This window comes from Xyrauchen texanus, chromosome 8, assembly GCF_025860055.1.
Source record: "Xyrauchen texanus isolate HMW12.3.18 chromosome 8, RBS_HiC_50CHRs, whole genome shotgun sequence".
In the NCBI taxonomy this organism is placed as follows: Eukaryota; Metazoa; Chordata; class Actinopteri; order Cypriniformes; family Catostomidae; genus Xyrauchen; species Xyrauchen texanus.
In genome coordinates, this window is record NC_068283.1 from 13,321,146 (window position 1) to 13,336,146 (window position 15,001).

The window sequence follows — 15,001 nt, forward strand, 5'->3', positions numbered from 1 at the left end:
GTGTATGCTAAAAAAACAGTAGATTGTGGTATATACAGGGTAATACTCCATGCACAGATAAATATGCATGCATTAATTAATATGCAAGTCAGTTTCCACAAAAAACAAACAAAAAAAACAAGGTGTGCATTGCACACGACTCACTTTCTATAATATAAAGTTTGCTTTGTAAATGCCACAGCAATCTCCTGCATATTAATAAGACAAATTGAAATCAGAACACTAATGTTTTTATACTCTCCATCTGACCTTATTCATCCTTGCAAGGTGTTATTGATGATTCTCATATCTGTTAGTGCAAAACTAGGCCTTCTGCTGTGGACTCTCTTTGCCTGTACACAGGTTAGCCTAATTAAACGCGGTTATAAAATATAGATGTTCACCTTATATTAATGCTCCTGTTTCATATGGAAATGCAATTCTAATGGGTGAGAAGAGAGAAAAGTAATCAATAAGAAAACAGGGGGCCAAGGCAAGTGTTTTTACGACGGAAATCAGTGGGAGTTGAAGCTGTGTAAAGTAGGAATTAGCCTTTTAATGCCTCTCCATGAGCCACCGCAAACTTAAAGCAGTTAAAGGTAGCAGATATCAATGAGTTCTCGTAAACACCTGCAGCGACTGACCTTCCATTTACATCAATGTCTGTCGTACTTCAGTCCACCTGGCACTTACCTGCTACCCTTCAATTTGGGACAGTTCTTAGCTGGAGTAGAACTAGTTATTATATCATCAACATCATCAGTTAGTAGCAGAGGTAAAGTAGTGGTGCTGATTTTGGGCAATCTTCTTCTCTCCCTTTATGCTACCTTTTTGTGCTGTGCCTAGATGTTTTCTTTAAATCTTTTTTTATATTTTATTTTATTTAAAAAGTTTAAATCAGGCAGTCTGCAAACTTTGCTGTTGTTAATCAGCATGCATGTTGTTTTTTTTGCAAGTTGTGAATGAGAACCAGCAATCAACTTTCTAGTGTGTCACATACACTGACCCCATTTACACCTAGTATGAAGATGTGTTTTGAGTAGAGCTGTCACTCGATTAAATTTTTTTAGAATGATTTACATGATTTGCCGATAAATTAAATTGAACACAGCAATTAATTTTGCAATTTAATTCTTACATTTTTCCAAGGTAGACTTATTTTAAGGGCTTCTAAGCATAGAATCTTAGTTCTTAGGGTGTCTAAGGACGCATTTATGTACACACGGACACTTTTGGTGCATCTCACTTTGGTTGCATTGTGTCATAAACACAGTGTTTCAGAATGCTTTGTTAAGTTAAATGTAAGAATCCTACATTTGTAATTGTGCTCCATCCAGCTGTGTTTGAATGCAAGGACACATCCTCCTATTATGGTGTCTACTATAATGTGTGGTGTGTTGCTGTACAGCTATGCATTGCCTGTACAGTTGAAGTTGCACTTACTACCTTCTGCTGACTGAGACTTGTAAAAATATGAGGGTGTTTCAAGCTTGAATTGCTTCGATGGTCGTAAATTTCCTTATTATTGTCAGGTGGCATGATTAATTGCATACATTTTTTTTATACTTTATTTTCTTTATAATGAATTGCACTGAACTAATGAGTTAAATCAACAGCAATAGCTGCGAGTGATCTGATCACAAGTAGACAGCGCTAATACAGGTGTAAACAGTGTTCAAACATATTGTAATCGGATCACAAAAACATCACAAACACATATGGAGATAATGAAAAACACTTGTGACTGACTACATTGCATATGAGGTATAAATGCAAATAAGTCCTAATGCATACCATACAGAAGTGAAGCACCATCAACTCACCTGTCAATCAACCTCTACGCTGAAACAAGAGTTTTAAACTTTAATAATAATTATTATTATTTTAAAATTGGTAGCAGCATGTCATCTTGCAGCACTCGCCTGGTTACCCAATCTAAGCAGGGTTGAGCCTGGCTTGTACCTGGATGGCAGACATCCTGGGGAAAACTAAGGTTGCTGTTGGAATAGGTGTTAGAGAGGCAAGCAGGGGTGCTCACCCTGCCGTCTGTGTAGGTCCTAACATACCAGTACAGTGATTCAGGACACTATATTGTAAAAGGCACCATCGATCGGACATTAAACCATAGTCCTGACTCTCTGATGATAAAACTCATAAGAAATCCTAGGGTACTTCTAATAAAAGTATAAGGGTATAACCCTGGTGTCCTGGCCAAATTTGCCTATTAGTCTCTATCCATCATGGCTTTCTAATAATCTTCTATAAAATTAATTAGCTAAATCAGTTTACTCTCCTCTTCACCAATAGGTGGTGTGTGGTGGGCGTGATGACGCTCTATGGCTGCCGTCACACAATCACGTATCGTCCCAACCGCTCAACAGATGACGCGATTGCCACCACCCTCCAACTTGCCCTCACCCACCTGGACAAAAAGGAAACTTACGTTCAAATGATGTTCATAGACTTCAGTTCAGTATTCAACACAATCGTTCCTCAGCACCTGATTGGAAAGCTGAACCTGCTGGGCCGGAACACCTCCCTCTGCAACTGGATCCTGGACTTCCTGACTGGGCGACCTCATTCAGTCCAGATCGGGAGCAGCATCTCCACCACCACCACACTGAGCACTGGGGACCCCAGTGCAATGCACAGCTCAGACCACATCATCAAGTTCGCCGATGACACGACCGAGGTGGGTCTCATCAGCAAGAATGACAAGTCAGTATATAGAGAGGAGGTGCAGCGTCTAACGGACTGGTGAACAGCCAACATTTTGTTGACTTCAGCAGAACACGGAGCGACCACTCTCCGCTGAACATCGATGGCTCCTCTGTGGAGATCGTCAAGAGCATCAAATTCCTTGGTGTTCACCTGGCGGAGAAACTCACCTGGTCCCTCAACGCCAGCTCCATAACCAGGAAAGCACAGCAGCGTCTCTACTTTCTTTGAAGGCTGAGAAAAGCACATCTCCCACCGCCCATCCTGACCACATTCTACAGAGTGACTATCAAGAGCATCCTGAGCAGCTGAGGATAGTGAGGACAGCTGAGAAGATCAACGGGGTCTCTCTTCACCCATCATGGACATTTACACCACCCGCTGCATCCGCAAAGCCACAAGCATTGTGGATGACCCCATGCACCCCTCACATAAACTTTTCACCCTCCTGCCGTCTGGCAAAAGGTACCAAAGCATTCGGGCCCTCATAGCTAGACTGTGTAATAGTTTCTTCCCCCAAGCCATCAGACTCCTCAATACTCAGAGACTAGACTGACACACACACAACTGAACACCATCCGACTCCCTTTGAAATATTTGCACATTTCTGTATTATCTACCCGAATGTACTGCATTCATAAAAATACTGTATTTAATTTCTTGTCACTTTCAACCTGGCTGCTACCCCAATAAAATCTATGTCCAGATATGGTATAAGCTTATCTGCTGAATACTATGTCATAGAATGTTATGTTTACATTCACAGCATTTTCCATTATATTGCTATATCTTTGCACATTCTCTGACACTTTCAAACTAGAACTGTGTACTGGTTGGCACTGCACTGTCTTTTACTGTGCCTATTGTCCTGTTTTTAGCAATTATTGTACTGTCTTGTACTGTTTGCACACGAGCACTTTATGTTTTAATGTGTAGGTCTTATTTAGTTCTGTGTAGTCTCATGTAGTTCTGGGTTTGTTTTATGTTGTTTTATGTAGCACCATAGTCCTGGAGGAACATTGTTTCATTTCACTGTGTACTGTACAAGCTGAATATGGTTGAAATGATAATAAAAGCCTCTTGACTTGACTTGATAATCCAGGTGGATATGCACACTAGTGGTTGTTGAGGAGAGTCCCCCAATGCCATGTAAAGGGCTTTGAGCACCTAGAAAAGCATTATATACATGTAGGAAATTATTATTATTATTATTTTCTCACAATTGTGAATATATATCTCGTAATTATAAGAAATAAAGTGGATTTCATAGGCTATATATTGGAATTAAAGATATACCCTAACCTTGCAATTGCAAGAAAGTCATAATTATCAGAAAATAGTTCACAACTGTGAGAAATAAAGCCACAATTGTGAGATCAGAATAAAGTTGGAATAACCTAAAAATATTCCATGCCAGGATCAAGGTACCACATGCTCAAGAATTCACAGAACTTTTTCAGTGAGTCTGATATCAACCTGCAGTGGCGTAGATAAGAAGCATGCACATCTGAAGCTCAGTTAACACAGGAATGCCATTAAAATAACTGAAAATTAGTGCAAAGATTAAGTCTATCTGGTAGAAAAACTTTTTTTTCTTTCTTTCTTTTTGGTTTTTTGTCTTCATTAACTTTTTGTGCTTTATCGTCCTGCAGTAACACACTGATATAGTGAGTGATGTATAGAGTCATGAAATGGTTAGGGTTAGGTTAGAAATCTGAACACAATTAGTCTGAGAAGACGCATTTGAGCAAAGAGGTGTAAATGCCAGTGTGTTTAACCTGATCACCTGTGATCAGCATCTTAATACCGTGCATAAACATGGTCAATACTTCCCGCAATTGCGATTAAAATATAAAACTTTTTTTGAAAGATTACAAAGATTGTGTACAAAGCATCCTTTTAATGGTATACAGTATATTTAAGCGCAGCGTATTTCTAGCGGGAAGACTAGCGGCTGTACATCATCGCACCACTAGCTAGGTAACTCCTTGCCAATCACATGTCAACCATCGCTTTATAGGTCTGCTCACAATCTGTCACATTGCTGATTCAGTGTGCTAACATGGCAACCTCCACCACCCCACCACCACCAGTTGAGTCCCACCCTGCACAGGGGTAGGCTCCTCACCCTTGCCTCCTATCTCTGGCAGGTTATGATGGTTCTGAGTACAAATTTTTCGGACCGCCAGATGGGGCTTACGCAAAAGAGAGACATTACTTTTCTGTTTTATATTCATCAAATAAATGTAATCTTAAATTTCACTCAAGTCTGCGAGTCTTCCTGATAGAAATGCTGCTACAGATATGACTTCCCTTGCGATGTAAAAACATCTCTCTATATGCAAATATAGTCTGAATAAAATTGCCTCATACTCCCTTAAGGAGGCTTTGGGGTTATCCCGTGCGCAAGAGCCTAAACCTGAAAATTTTGACTATTTTTCACAGTTTTTCTCGAACCAGGTTGGGACTGACTTGACTATACGTGTGTTACTGCCAATTCAAACACTGAGAGAGCAATGAAAAATAATTTAGTTAGAGAGTAAACACTTTCAAAAGCTTCTCAAGGGCCAAATTAATACAAATGAGTAGCAACAATGATTTTCTTGCAAACAAATGATGCTTCATTTCTGTTTCGAGTCTTGGGAGAGAGAGATAATCAAACATATTTTGCATTGAACTGTTTGTTCTGCTACCAGTAATACTGATCTGAATTTTGACATTAGTCACTGGACATGGGCAGAGACAGAACGGAGTAGTGAGTGAGAATGAGACTTAATGAGAGAGGGGGAACCATGGCTGGTGAGTACAATCAGTCACAGATGAGAGTCATTTGTTGCATTCCGAGAGGCACTCATTCAATTATTCCCTAAATGTTTACTCTGGTGGGAACAGAGACATGCAGGCAGGAGTATTGATTCATTTATTTTCACACCACACCATTAAACAGCAATACAAGAGCAAAATAAGATTGAATTAAGGCTTCTCACTTCCACTGTAACAGCAGATGAATTTGAGGTAGTGTTTATCCACTGGTCACAGGCTCCCTCACTCCCCCTTCTTTCTCTGAGCGTATTTGTGAGCGCTGTGGAGTATAGCAGTAAATCGTACTTGTGAGAACACAATAATTTGCTGTCTTATGTAAAGAGTTATCATCCAATTACAAAGCATTACTACCTGGCACCAGGGGCGGATCTACCGGGGTGGCATAATGTGGCAAATGCCACCCTAAGAAAAAGCATTGCCACCCCATCTGCCACCCCAACATAAGTATCCAAATGTATTCAATATAAATGTAAGTATATTATAGTTGATGTTGACATTGTGTAGTGGTTGATTCATGTCAAACTACCTAAACTCTCAAAAAATGTACTAATGACTACAGACCCATTGATTGATTACAGCAGCAGTGATTGTTTATAGCAGCTGCAGTGGCAAATCACAACATCATCACCTACCAACTATTACAGCGTGTGTACAGAGTTTGGGCTCTCGTGGGCTGATGAGTTTATTTCCTCAACAGCAATGACCACATGAACAAATACGTGGGGAAAAAAAGAGGTAAAACATACATTTCTCAGTTGTTTCCAAGTATTCACTGAATGATTATTAGATACATCACTGACAGTTATGGGTTGAGACAGGTGGGACGTGTCCTCAACCCTTTTTGAAATAGCTGTCATCAGGTATGTGTATAATCCAGATAAAACATCTCCAGTTCTTGAGTTGGAATTTCTATTTCATCTGTGAGTTTTGACTTGCGATGCAGTGCTGGAATGTGTTATTTTAATTGTTATAATATATGTTTGTTGTGGCTGTTATCAGTGTTGTTTAGTGTTGCAGTTTTTCCTCAGCTTGCACTCTTTTCTGTGTCCCACATTGTGATGGCCTTCTCGGTCATATTGTTTGTGTGTATGTAGAAGGTGTGTGTTTGTGTGTGTTGTCCTTTTCTCTTTCTCTCCCTCTCTCTTAATTGCTCTAGGGTGTGCGGTAACCAGGTGAGCTGATTGTTGATGGTGTGCACAGTGTGTTTCCTCCCTATATACACTCAGTAACTCATGGCTGGGTTGTGCGATGGGAGACGGTTGCTCGTGAGCTGGTTCATCTCGTTCATGGATGCTCACGTGCATATTGACATTTTTCCAGGTTCCTGCTGCTGAAGAGGAGAGTTTGTGGTTGTTGCTGTCTGAATTTGGGAATTCACTTGTTTTTCTTATCGTCAAATTCCTAAAATAATGTCCTTTTTTTCAGGTTTTTAAGAAAACACAAAAACTGAATCAAATATCCTGAGGAGATGATTTAGGCAAAAAAATCATTTTGGCAAAAATTACATAGGACATTATTTTAGGAAGGTGACGATATACAGAACTGTCAATAAATGTGTCTGTGTTTCTGCTACTCTCATCTCCCCACATCTGTTGTTGCATTTTTAAAGTGTAACACCCATCCACTGACATACAGATGCAATCTTGTGTTATAAAAATAAAAAGTTATATTTGGGTGAATTTGAATCCAAAACCTCTAAAAACTAAAGGCAAAAATGTACCACTAGATCAATGAGTCATGTTCTTAATCAAAGTGATGATCTATGCATTTATCTACTAACTAACAAAATCTCAAGACTGTGGCAGATGTAGAGATGACATATTTGGGTGCTTTTATCAGTCATTAAGAATGACTGTTGATTGAAATGGGTAATTTAAAATAATCTTTTACTGTGCATAACATAATTAATATTCATGAGTTTTGCAGCACTGTCCCCCAAAGTACAATTTTCTGTACAGTTTATTTTTATTTAGACCTAATTTTGAGTTAACCTTCACTTTCATATAACTTATTCCAGCTTTTACAAAGGTGATAGGACAACAGGACTTTTTTTTTGCAGAATAAGATCTCCATCCATGGGTACACTTAATGTAGGTGGTGACGTTTATTCCAGATTGCTGGATCTATATATGAAGCTTAGGAACATTTAGAATGCATTGATGTGTTTAATAGACAAGGTCTTGGTGCTCTGGAGATATACAATTTGTTACTTATTTTTTGTTACGTTGGCAAATCATTGTCAAAATGGTGTGGTTACAGTGGAAATGCAGTTATATCGCAAATTAATGGAAATTTGTAATTTGACAGTGACTCCAATTAATGGACTAGTCCTTGATGCAATAAAGCTTGGTAACTTCCTTAAGAACTATGCCTTAGCACTGCCACCCCCTTGCCAACCGCTGTTTGGACTGCTGCTTCAGCTTTTTAAAGTAATTTGTTATGTTAACAATTTAGTTTTTCCATCTTAAAAATGTGTACAAAGCCAGCATGCACAGCCTGAGCGGAGAAAAGAGAAAGTGGCATTTACAGTCCAAATTATGTTCTTGTTAATGTTGGCATCAGCTCAGCTTCCAGCAAAGTTTGCTTGGTGTTTGCGCACTTGCATTACTAACAAAACTTTTCCATCACATTGTCTCCACAGAGAGAGAGGTCCCACGTCATGTGTGATATGCAGCCAGTGAGCCGTGCTGCTCTAGGTAATGATAATTACTCAGTCCAGCAACGGCACAAAGCTACAAACCCAATTTGCTGGAAAAAAAGAGATTCTAAATGGAGGATCAAGATGGACGTCCAAATAGAGGGTAATAGAGCAGATGGGATGGGATTTAGAGTGCAGACAACAAAAGCATTCGAGAGAACAACAGGTTTGAAAAGCAACTGTAATGGAAACATTGCAATGGTGGTGTTCTCCAAACAACCAAACTTTTTCTATCATTAATTATATTGAACAACGGAAAAAAAGGTCTGAAAAATGTATTAGAGTTGAGACTACACTAAAAGAGGAAAGAGGAAAGACATCTGATTTTGTTGTAGTACCTAATGTTAGAAGCAGAACAGTGACTAAAACAGTGTAATGGGCAATTCACATATGCTACATCAGTGTTTCATTTTCTTTTTTATTGTTCGTTTGTTTGTTTTTCATCACTCTCCTTGAAAAAAACAAAACATTTGCACCCCCCTCACCCCCAACCACTTACAAATGAGGTAAAACACAAGCAATTTAATATAAATAAGCACTCAATATTAGCTGTGAATTTATGTTCTAAGTTTTTTATTGAAAATGGTTATGAGTAGCCTAAACAGTAACTAGACATTCAATTTTGTCACCTTTTTAAATTAAAAAGCAACGAAAACTACATGCATTCATTTATGTAAAAAATTACACTCTTTGTTGAAATAAAATTAAATGAATGAACATTTTGTAACTAGACATACATTGTTGTTTTTTCCAGTGCTTAAAAAAATTCATTACAAAATATTTAAATTACACAGTATTAAATGCCTTTTAAAATATACAAAAATAAATAATAATAATAATAATGAGGGGATCCCCCTGTCACAGGGGGACGTAGGGCCCTCGCAAAATGTAGCCAGGGCAAACTGGCAAATGTGTGAGTTGTGTCCGGAGCAGGAATCAGTGCGCTTGGAATGTCAACAAGAAATTAGAGATTCATCAAAAGAACTTGATGAGCATTTTGATATAATTCCTGATCTATTCATTCAAAATGAAAGAAGCTATTGATTTGTATGTAGTTTGAATGTCTTGTGTAGATCAGATGCTCTCATTCTAGTTAGGTCCCTGAACTCCAAACAAAAATATATTTTCTATCAAGTAAGACAGTGGTGCTTAGAGAAAGTTAGAGGTAAAAAGCCAGAACCATGTTTTTGTTACTGTATGTCTATGGACAGTGAAAGTCACATTTAATCAGAGCTATTCATTTTGAAACTACCAGATTATTATCCCAAAATGCAACTGCACCAGACAAAGTTTCTGTGCTATTGACAGCACCTACAGGAATTTCTGCTTTCAACTTGGATGACAAGACCATCCATAGTACATTTTCAATCGGGACAGATGTAAAATTGCCTTACACCTTTAGGAGAAGAAAAAGTAAATACAATGAGTGTTGTATTTAGTGACTTGCATATACTGATTATAGATTACATTTCTATGGTAAACCACAGTCTATAAGCCTATGTCCATGGTAGGCTTCGACAAATAAAGCAGACAGGTATTTACTCTCCATTTGGTAAAGTTAGAATAATTGTTATGGGAGATTTTTTCCAATTGCCTCCTGAGAGGAAAACCACGGTATTTGCAAAATGCTCCATTGGATTTGTGGAGCAGCACATTTGCACTGTCAGAATTAACAATCAATGTTAGACAAAAAGATTCAAATATTGAATAGATTGCATACACGTAGCAAGTGTTCGCGTGAGTCATGTTCATTAAGAATATTGACTTTGATGATGGGCTTGTGAATGGTGTCTGTGGTGCTGTAACAGACATGGCCCTTCATACAAACAATACAATTGTGAATGTAGTATTTGTTCAGTTTGGTGATGATAAAGATTGGAATACCACCTGAAAGCGCACACCACCACCTAGAAACATCATGAATTCCACTCCAATTACTTTAGGGTAAGAGCAAGATAACAGCAAGTGTGGGTTGCGTAAGTAGGTCCCCATAAAGGATTAACTGTCAATGAAGCAGTCATATCACTAAAAAAGATTTTTGCAGCTGGACAGGCATATGTTGTTTTAAGTCAAGTTGATCAGTCAAGATTTTGTGATAAAGCCATTTATTGCAAAAACAACACCCAAGAATGTATCAACACAATGCCACAGTTTGAACTTTATAATATTTCACCACATAACACTCACAACTCTTTTTTAATTTTCCTAATGGGTTTACACTGCCACTGCTTCTATAATTATAGCTGTAACAAAGACATGGCAGCCTGCAAACATATAAAGTGAATCCACATGCATTTAAGGCTACCACTTTCACAGTGCTCCACGTTGTTTTGCTTACGGTACAGACAACCCTCTATTACATTCAATTCGACACAAAAAACCCAAAAAGGGTTTGGTGACTACAGGCAAATGACATAAACTCTCTGGTACCCCAGATAAATCCTAAAGACATATCCATATAAACTGTACTACAAAGTGCAGCATAACTATTTCAGTATAGGTGGTGTTGTAACCATGACTCGTAATTGCTATGTTGGTGTAATCAGGAATTGCCCATTGGTAATCATGCACAATTTGAAGATGATCAGGCCAAGCATGACCAAGTTATACCCACTTCATGGCTGACTTCCTGTTGGGCAGAGCTTAAGACTGTCAGCGCGAAGTTGTCCAGCTTGATGAGATCTATATATTTACCAAGTTTAGAGACTGTATCTGAAAAAAGATGTGCTACAGAGAATCCCAAAAATGCATCATTTAAATGGATCAAAACAGAGCCCCCCCATGACCCCCCTTACCAATTTCACATCAGCATTGTCCTGACATTATTCTAATGTAATGTAAAACCTGTCACATAAATCCCCTAGGAGGAGCATTTCAAATTCCAGAGTATGCATTATTTCAAACAAACCAAAATGGCTGACTTTCTGTTGGGCAGAGCTTAAACAAGCCAATGGGAAATATGTCTGTCATGGTGAGAACAATATCCCCACCAAAACTTGTGAATATCAGACAAATAAACTCATTCGGAAATGATATGGGGCACTATGGAGTCCACTGGCCACACCCAAGACAAATGACACAATAACTATAACATTTTGCCAAACTTTGACAGGTGCATTTACAAACTAGGGGGTGCTGTGGAACTGATGAGGCATGTCTATGCTGAATTGCAATATCAAATTAAAAGATGTTCTAAGACAAATGTAGTTGTAAACTTTCATAAGTTTTCAGCCATCGTAAGCCCCTCAAAACACAGTGGGAAAATTTGAAAATCCAACATTCCATCCAACATGGCTGGGCGGGGTCAAATACAACCTAGTGAACCTAGTCTTGTATTATGAGAGCAGTAACCATACCAAATCTTGTGCACATCTGAGCAATTTCATCCCAACCATTGCCTGTGTTTGGAGATGCTGTAAAGCTCCTCGATCACACCCAAGCCTAAACACTACATAATAGTTTGATTTTACGAAGGTCTGATGTGTGTGCCAACTTTTCTTGATTTTTCAAGCATGATGAATGCCTAAAAAATGGGTGAAAGCATTAAAATTAATAATAATTGTGAAAAAGCATTCCAAAACAATTGGGCTTTAGCACCTCCGGCGCAGGCCTCTCAGCCTGAACCTTCGGTGCTCGGGCCCTATTTATAAAAAAATTCCTTACATTTAGAATAATTTCCAGTTACACATGTAACCTCGGTTCCCAGAGATGAAAGGAATGAGACATTGCCATAAGCACTATGGGGAAGCCCATCTAGATTACCTTGTTGAAACCCTTATTCAATCATGCCAATCTTCTAATTGGTAATGGTGTCTGAGCCCCGCCACTTTAGGCATGCAGTTGGCCTATATAAGTGTATTTCTTCAGAATATTCTGACTGAAGGACAAAAGTGAGTCACTCGTATTATGAAAATATGAAGTAGTATTCCGGCCAGCTTTGGCAATGTCTTGTTCTCTTCATCTGAGGAACCATGGTTACATGTGTAACCGGAGACATTCCCTATCAGTTCAGTTCATATTACACTCCCAGAGTTATAACACTAAACAGAGATGTTCATAAGGAGTCACAGGCCACAGGCCAATTACTTATAAGTCATATTAAAGTGTATATGAATAGTCCCCACATAGCGGATGCCAGATGGAAATTAATGTAGTCTGGTATCTATATGGTCCATATAGATATACACCATTTGGTTTATTAACCCTCTCACAACATGGTTGGAAAAGTAGGTTTTATTTCTTATGGGAGTAATTGTGACTTTTAAAGGGGTAGTTCAAGAGCATATAATTAGGTGGCTGTGTTGATTATAGTTGGTAGCACCCGTAATAAGGGCTTGGGCTCACCCGCTTGAATGTAAGAAGCACTCTATATAGAGAGGACTTGTGAGGAGATGGATGCCACATCCAGGTTATAATATCTTGCAAACGTGTTTTGTGAGGACCATCATGCTGCCAAACAAATGTCCTGTAAGGACACACTGTTTTTCCATGCTCACGATGAGGCCATGCCTCTGGTTGAATTCGCTTTGACACCAACGGGGCAATTCGCGGCCTGTGATTCATAAGCAAGGGTGATCGCGTTAATGATCCAGTGGAAGAGCCTTTGCATGGAGACAGACATTCCTTTTGTGTATACTCCATAACAAATAAAGAGCTGATCTGAAAACCTAAACTGAAGGGTGATTTAAATTAAATTGTAGGGGAAGGAAGGCTTGCAAACAAACCACCTGAGCCTTGAAGGGTGTTGATAAAACCTTAGGCACAAAGCCTTTTCTAGGTTTAACAGTGAATTTGAACAGATCTGGACCAAACTCCAGACATGAGCTGTTAGTTGACAGCAACTGCAAGCCACCCACCTGTTTAAATGAGGCCGAAATGCGGTCTTTAAGGAAAGCACCTTAATCAAATCAACAAATTCCAATGGCAATGAATGGGGAGCTTGTCAGTGCCTTCAGCACAAAATGTAAGTCCCAAGTCGGCACCATAACAGGGTGACTTCCAACGGCTCGCTCCCCTAGGGACCGTTATGACTAAGTTATTTTTGCCAATAAACGAGCCAGCCAACAGGGCATGGAATGCTGAGATAGTCACTACTTAAACCTTGAGCGTTGATGAGGTAAGACCAGTGTCCAGCCATTCTTGAAGGAATGTAAAAATCTCAGTAATCAGGCAATTCACCCGGTCTTTACCATGTGAGGAGCACCAATCTGCAAAAACATGCCATTTAACCCTCTGGGGTCAACGGCGCCGGCACATCCTGCTGCATTACAGCGGAAACAACATAAAGTACTCCGTCATTTTGGGGCATACAGATAATTGTAAGACATCATTAGAAACTATAAAGTGTCTACTTTTATTAGTGTGCACTCACTATAACAACAAATCCTTGTGCTTTTGTAAAATAAAGAAAATAAAAAGGGTGAGCTTTCAGCAGTCTCTGTGTATGTATTGTGTATTGGTAGGAGTCTTCGCTGAAGTGCCGCGTTGCTCAACGACGAGTAAAGAACCTGTTCACCCAGAGCATATCCGACGGCGATGTGGAGAGCCCTTCACCAGAACACACAGGGGAGCGGAAATCCTCTCGGTGCAGGTACTGTGCAGGTCTGTGATTCGCTGAGAAGTTCCGTCTGCTGTAAGGGTATATCTAGGGTTCCAAGACAAAGGAAGAAAATTCTGAAGAAATGGTGACTGAGTGCCGGTGATACAGGCCAAATGCTCACCTAAAGGGTATAGGCTCAAACACAATTGAACCATCAGAAGTTTGGTGTGATAGAATAAGGGTTTCAACAAGGTCATCTAGACGGACTTCCCCATAATGCTTATGGCAATGTCGAGTGAACTGAATTGGTAGGGTACTACACTGCGTTGCAGGAGCTATAATGAAGGAATGTGATTTTTTTATTAATATTTTGAATTGAATAGGTTTACTCCACCATAAATAAAAAAAATCTGTCTTAATTTACTCATCATAAAAAGCTATTTTTGGATAGCAAATAAAAAAATAATTCAAAAATGGTTTCTAATAACACAAATTTGAACGTCTTTGTTTCTTTGTTTACATATGCAATGAACACCATATGCAGTAAGGTATTTATATGCTGCTAAATGACTAATTGTAAATGTAAATAGGGAGAAGGAGGATAAGAAGAAACTCCCCAAACTTCATTGGTACTCTAGTGTGTCATCAAATTGCCAGTTCCCCGTCTGTCGCTCACTTCGACGTTGTGTCTTAGAAGCGACACTAGGGGTCTCTCTTGAGCGCCGTATATACCTCTGATCTATGAAAAAAGGCCAATGAGAAGTTGCATGTCCCGCCCCCGGTCATACGGGTATAAAGGCGGGGAAATACGTCTGTTTCATTCAGAAATTTTCTTTGGAGCCGATGGTCGTGTATGCAGCGAGCTGCGAGTCACACACCTGTTCCTCTACCTCTGAGCGATCTGCTGTTGGATCTACGGTGCACTTCAGCGGCTTTTCCCCTTGAAAAAATAGGAAACTGGGTAAGACCCCCCTCCCCGATGCGTAAAAGGGCCCCAGCCGTTGACTCTATGCGAGAAACAGAGAGAAAATAGGCCCGTTTCCAGGTTGGCAAGTATCGCTTTGTTCCCCTGTCTAGGGTAACTATAAGGATTCAGATGACTTTATGGGGTATTGGGGGAAGGGTACGTGCAGGTACAGCTGGTCATTTTGGCACATCAAGTACCTGCTCGCTCCTGTGTCAGCAGTACACGTACACGGCTCAGCGCATGGTGTGATTTAAATTGGACCCCTAGGACCACACAA